The following is a 7,744-nucleotide window of genomic DNA, read 5'->3' as shown; positions in this document are numbered from 1 at the left end:
GTGTGCTAAGGCAGTAAAAAAATTGAATATGTGATTATAGCATGTTCATATGTGTTCTAAGGCATCTAGAAAAACTCTATATGTGATTCTACCATGCTCAGATGTGCTTTAAGACAGTCAAAAAAACTATATATGTGATTATACCTGAGAGGGACCTGGAATCGAAGATCCCCTATCCTGAACAGCGGCCTTGATCTCATTTCGGAGAAAGGGGGCGACGGTGTATTGGAAGTAGTTATTCAGTGATTCATTAATGATCTCGCGTACATCATCACCGGAAAGAATAGTCTGCTGCTTGGAGCTTATGTCGGCGCAAGAAGTCTGTGAGCCGTAACTGGAAGAACCAATAACTGGTGAAGTATTCATATTACTCCCAAACCCGAACATGCGACCTTTTTTGGGTTCACCTGCTGCAGTCACCCATGCTGTAGGATCAAATGATGGATGCTGAGTAGCGTCTTCGCCATATCGCTCTACCATCTGTTGCTCATATGCCTCCTATAAAATAATGTTTAAAGTATTCATTAATAATTAATGATAACATTATGATAACTTGCATATATATTGCAATGATTATTAATAGAATTAATACATACCGTTATCGTTCTCGCCTTCTCTGATACGAAGACTCCCGTGGTCTTCCGTTTATGTGTTTCTACAAACACATCCTTATATGGTACACTGCCTCCTTTTTCTGCTTCCTGCGAAGTTAAATGACAAAAGATTTAGTACACAAGTTTGCAACAATACTTATAAAATTAATATTATATATTGATGAGTTACCATTTTCTTTAGGTGGCTCCCAAATGTCTTAGATCCACCTGTGTGTAGATGGGCTTCAGGTATCTTCGATCGATTTTGTGCATCCTTCGCAGAGCAATTTCTAAATGCATCTCCCGCCCACTTATCGCACATTTCATCCCAGTAATCTCTCCTGATAGTAATAGGACCATGGCCCTTCCACAGTAATGGATTATCTACTACGCCAGATGCTTTTTTTGCTGCAGTCTTCATAGTGTGCAGCATGTCTGCAAATCGATTGGCAGCCACCTTCTGCCACACCTTCCTTGCATCATTTTCTTCCACCGTAGTTGCGAAGCGATTCGAAGCCTACAAATATTTTCAGAAAGTTAGTAGACATTGCTTAAATAAATTAAATATGAAACACATTAACTATGAGGAACAACTGTATACCATGAATGAGGACCACAATCTGTCTAACACCTCCTTTGGGTACTCTTTCCATTGAGCAACTGGTCCTGGTAGATGTTGAAGAAGTGAATTCCTAATCTCTCATACTACTTCTTGTGGCTCAAACCTCGTGTTGCACATGAATTGTTACACAGTAAATATCAATATAAAATATTTAAAAGATATGCAATAATTGAAAACAAAATACTTACGGTCGATTATCGATATACACTATTCGAATGAGTCTTCTTGTGCCAGCCTGAGAAGACCATGTTTCTTGTGTTGGCTGTTGACTTGTGTGATGAACTGGTGTAGGTGGGTCGTGTACAGGCGCAACATCATCTATAAAAAAATACATTAGAAATTCTCAGAATGTGCATTTGAACTAATCAAGCATCTAATTAGTTATATGATATACCTATCATAGGAGCCCGTTAAGATGAAGGTTGAGCCTGGCTACTACTGGATGAGCGACCACTATAACCTCCACGAACCATATTCTAACAAATAACATATGTCATACAGTACATTCAAATAATTCACATCAAGTATTACAATGCATTCAAGTCATTCACATCAAGCATTGCAATGCATTCAAATAATTCAAATCATTGACATCAAGTATTGCACTAATTCAAATCATTCGTTAATTGCATAAATTATAATACATTCAGATAATTGAAATCATTCACATCAAGTATTACAATGCATTCAAGTCATTCACATCAAGCATTGCAATGCATTCAAATAATTCAAATCATTGACATCAAGTATTGCACTAATTCAAATCATTCGTTAATTGCATAAATTATAATACATTCAAATAATTCAAATCATTCATATCAAGTATTGCAATGCATTCAAATCATTCGTATCAAGTATTACAATACATTCAAATAAAATTTTTAATCATTCACACCAAGTATTGCAATACAACTCACATAAAGTACTGCAATGCATTTAAATAGAGGTTTGTAGTATAAGATTTTGCTCACTAGCTTAAGAATTCTTTCTCGTCACTAGTTTGACATTCTTCTTCTTCTTATTCTTCTTCTTCTTCTTCATTGTTTGCCCATCTACTTGGTACATCATTTGGATCATATTCCTCTATGAATGTTTCATCGGTCAATGGAGATATGACATGCATATCATGCGCAACATCGTGACCATAAGCGAAGTCATAGACATCATCTGATTGATAGTAATCGTTGTCTTCAGCTAACTCATCTTCCTGTAACTGATCATACTCGGAGTATAGTTTGGACTTCACCTTGCAAACTGCCCACCATTCATTTCTATCTGACTTTTTTATACTCGGATATGAAGTATAATAAACTTGTTGAGCTTGCGAGACTAATATGAATGGTTCATATGTTCCAAACCTTGATTTATGATTCACCTCCACAATGCCTAAAGCTTTGTCGAGTCTTGTTGCAGTTGGATCAAACCAATGACAATTGAATAAAGTTACCCTGTTATTCATGCCTAAGTAAGTCAACTCCATTATTTTCTCTATAACACCGTAGTAATCATGTTCATTTTCACCGTAGTTGTTACCCTTGACACACACGCCACTATTTATCGTTGATTTGTTTATACCGTAATCTTTTGTATGGAATCGATAACCATTTACGATATACCCGTTGTAGCATTGCACAACTTTGGTCGGACCATTTTCTAAATCACATATTCCTTGATCTTTAACATCACCATGGCGAACATACGCACAGACATAAACAATGATTGTGATCACGATCAATTAAGTAACTTAGTGTTGTTTATAAGTACAAAATTTATGTTAGCTTCTTTACCAACTGTTTCAACCACTCCACAAACTTAGTTTCACGTTCTTTTTGTACTTCTGCATCAGTGAGATGTGAAACTTCGTTTTGCAACTCCAGATCAAATCGTTTGCAAACCACAAATACTTATATTACCGAGTCATGTATCCACATATAGAACATAAAAAGATTTATAATTGAGTTGCATATACATATACTTACTCGATGTATGGGTCAACCGCTGAGCAATTAAAAAGAATATAGATGTGTGCTGCATCTTGCTCTCGATCTGTCAATAGCCTTGATCAGCAACTACCAAATGCAAGCCCAAGTGGTTGAAATATCGACAGCTTGTCAGCTACAGTTACTTGTTCTCCATCATTGTTACGGGGCGGGCATGTGTAACGTGTTGGAATATGAGGTTCGAAGTACATAGATGAGAAATTTGAAATCTATTCTAAAGTGTACGCCTCACAAATAGAGCCTTCTACTCTTGCTTTATTACGAACCTTTTTTTTTAGGTCGAACATGCATCTGACAAGAATATACATTTCAAATTTTAAATATCTGTCATTAAAGAGACAAATATAAAAAAACATATACCTTTCAAATGGGTACATCCATCGATATTGCACAGGGCCACCAACCCTTAGTTCATATGGCAGATGTATGATCAAATGTTCCATAACATCGAAAAATGCTGGCAGAAATATATTTTCTAACAGACAAACAGTGGTGATGACAGAGTCCTCGAGATTCTTTACATCTGATACAACGACCTCCGATGCGCACAATGTTCTGAAAAATCCGCTCAACTCAGACAATACCCCCCATATAGGTTTGTCTAACATATCATGGAATGCTAGGGGTATCAATCGTTGCATAAAGATATGACAATCATGACTCTTCAACCCATATAACTGTCCATCGTCAATCTTCACAGCCCGAGCAATGTTAGAGACATATCCATCTGGAAATCTCAGTTGTCTCAACCATTGACATACATGTTTTATTTGATCAGGTCCGAGCACGTACTTCACCTTTGGTTTCAGTACTTTGCCATTATACTCTTTGAGTTCCAATTCTGGTCTTTTACATATTAATTTTAAATCCATACGAGCCTTCGGATTATCCTTCGTTTTTCCTTTAATATTCATTACTGTATTGAACACATTATCAAACACATTTTTCTCTACATGCATCACATCCAAATTATGTCGTATCAATAGGGTCGGCCAATACGGTAGTTCCCAAAAAATAGATTTTTTCGTCCAATTGTGATCCTTCCCAAATCCACGGAAGGGTGTAGGACTGCGGGCATCTGTTAATACATCTGGAAAGTATCGCAATCTTCTTAGAATCTCTATGCCAGACAATCTTGAGGATGAACCTTCCGTTTCAGTTGTGCCTGCTGTAAATGCATTCTTTTGACGTCGGAATGGATGATCGTTGGGTAGAAATTGACGATGGCAATCAAACCAGCAAGGCTTCCTTCCATGCCTCAATCTAAAAGCTTTGGAATCCTCCATGCAGTACGGACAAGCCAACCTCCCATGTGTGCTCCAACCAGATAACATACCATATGCAGGGAAGTCACTGATTGTCCATAGAACAGCGGCCTTCATGTTGAAATTTTGTTTTTTGTGGGCATCATACGTGGTAACACCGTCATCCCACAGTACTTTTAATTCATCAATCAATGGCCTTAGATATACATCAAGATTTTGGCCAGGTGAGGTCGGACCAGGGATCAACAGAGACAAGAAAAGATTTGGACGTTTCATACACAAGCTTAGTGGAAGGTTGTATGGAGTTACAAATACTGGCCAGCATGAGTATGGAGTTGATCTACCCCCAAATGGATTAAATCCATCTGTACATAGACCGAGTCTAACATTTCACACTTCCATTGCGAAGTTCTGATGAGTACGATCAAAGTGCTTTCAAGCTTCAGCGTCAACAGGATGCGTGATCTTGTTTTCATCGTGTCGAACTTTATTTGCATGCCATCTCATGTGTTTAGCTGTCCTTGAAGACATATACAATCGCTGCAATCTAGGAGTGATAGGAAAGTAGCGGAGCGACTTGTATGAAACTTTCTTTGATCTTGTGCTACCATTGCCTCTTGTCTTTGGCTTGAACCGAGGATGCCCACATGACGGGCATGATATGTCGTTTTCCTGCTCCTTGAAATACAACATGCAGTGATTTGGACAAGCATCAATCTTTTTGTAACCCATACCTAGAGCGTTGACCATAACTTTCGCACGATAGAAATTTTGTGGCAATTTCTCATCTTTAGGCAACATACTCTTCACAATCATGTACAAACGGTCAAAACATGATTGACTCAAATTATACTCGGACTTCAAATTCATTAGTTGAAGAACTGCAGACAAGATAGTGTGACTCTCACAACCGTTCCAAAGTGGCTCATCAGCATCTCTAAGTAAATCATAAAATCTACTAGCTGCATCGTTTGGTGATTCTTCATCTACGGCAGTTCTTACATCACTAGAACTCATAGCAGAACCCAGTTCTGTTCCTGCAGCATCAAATATCAAATTCGTATATGGATTATCGTGCACCACATTCACCCATGCATCAAAATCATTTCTAAATTCTTCTCCATGAAACGTCCAGTTCTGATAATCACTCACAAAACCCTTCCTGTATAGGTGATGTCTAACGCCATGAGGTTCTACAAATCGATTATTCTTACAAATCTTGCAGGGACACCTAATCCGACCTGTGGGATCTACCGTACTGACACTTGCCGTTGCAAATTCAATAAAACTATCGACACCATCCATATATTCATGCGATAACTCATTGTCCACTAACCTACGGTACATCCATTCACGGTTTGCAGTCATTCTGTCGTATGATGTTACGAATAGTATCCTAACCAGTTAAAAGAGAACCATCAGAATGCTATGATGAACAAAATATCAAATTTATCATGCAATATATGATGTCATACATTGATAACTTAATATTTTCATGTGCAAACTATTCATGACACGATACATTCATTTGAAGCATACTTTCAGTATACAATTTCACATGGAAGACATAATCAAATTGAAAGTAACTACATGTAAGCATGGATACAATCACATCAAACATTGCAATACATCGAAATAATTCATATCAAACAAATGTCAAACATGTACCTGCAGCAAATACACTTCAATATCCCACTAACTACTACCATGCATAGCATGGACTCCGTACTCCAAAAATAAGAACACTTCTATTCTCATACATTAAAATCATGCTCAGCATGATCTCCGAACTCCAACAAAGCAGTCCTAGATATCAACAACTAAGTGAGTGTGTGAACAATAAAGTGTTACATTCAATAAATTAAATAACATATGATGCGCTTGCATCACTTACTCACCACGGGTATTTACCCGATTTGCATTGTTTTTGTCACTTACTTACCACGGGTGGCGGGGCACAAGCGAGTTCCGTTGAGAAATCTGCAAAAAACACTGTGTTAAAATGAATATTGAAGCTAATTAGGGAAACACAAACACTTATGCAATGCAAAAAACAACTAAACTGTTGATGATATATCTAATGATGAAATGCGATGAAATAAAGTGAAAAAGAAGCATTGATGATATATTTTTTTAAACTAGCGTCTTCCCCTAAAAAAAAGGGAGAAAAATTATAAGTGCACTCCGAACCTTGTTTTTGAAGCTTGAACATCAAATTGTAGTGAGAACTCGATGAAAAAACTAAAGGCTAATTTTTCAAATTGCTCCCATGTTTTCAGTATAATTCAAAATTGCACCAATGTTACAAAACTTTTCGTAAATGCACCTAAACTTTGTTATGGTTAATAGAAAAAGCCCATGGGCATTTTTTACAATAAATTTATGGCAAAATCTCAAATATAGCCTCTAAAAGTTTAGTAATATCACTTTTTATTTCTGTTTTCCTCTAAAGCTTAAACTCTCTTTTTTGAACTAATTTGCCATGGCATGGGGGTTGATGACGATGTAAAGATTGATTTTTTTGAACCAATTTGAACCAATTTGCCATGGCATGGAAGCATAAACAAAACATTGGCATTTTCTGAAGATTGCAATTTGTTAGGCGAAGAAGAAGAAGAAGAAGAAGAAGAAGAAGAAGAAGAAGAAGAAGAAGAAGACAAAATGGATCAAGTATATGAAAATTAAATGGAAAAACAAACACAAAATGGATCAAGTATATGAAAATTAAATGGAAAATAGGAGAGAAAATTTTAACATTTATGGCGATTTAGAATATGGGACAAGTTCTAGCCATTGGTGCAGCTGATGCATCTCTAGGTTTCCTAGACATGGCAATCAGCAAAAAAATGATTTCATTAAAACTAAACAGATAAACAAGCAAATAAAGACCATTAATGGTGAGCATTAGCAGGTTCTGAACAAATCTTGAATTCATGACGAAGCACAATAAAATAGAGCCCACTTCCCTTCTCAATACAACAGAACGCTAAATAAATGCATGTCAAACGATAATCTATTCCACTCCTTAATAATCAACAAAACATATCAATATGAGAAAGGTCCCCCTAACCATCCACTGAAGTTTTATTCATTCTACTCCACCATATGCATAACCATGACCAAATGGTCCAGTCTTTAGGATAAAAAGGATCTACTATTGACACTACAGTCACCAACATAAAACGGGAATTTCTACATCAAAACTTTCTAATCAGTTTTGACTAGAGATATGAAACAACCTACAAATTGGACTGAAGGTACATG

The sequence above is a fragment of the Nuphar pumila genome, chromosome 15 (assembly GCF_984573655.1).
Source record: "Nuphar pumila chromosome 15, dmNupPumi1.hap1.1, whole genome shotgun sequence".
In the NCBI taxonomy this organism is placed as follows: Eukaryota; Viridiplantae; Streptophyta; class Magnoliopsida; order Nymphaeales; family Nymphaeaceae; genus Nuphar; species Nuphar pumila.
This window is presented reverse-complemented; position numbering follows the sequence as displayed.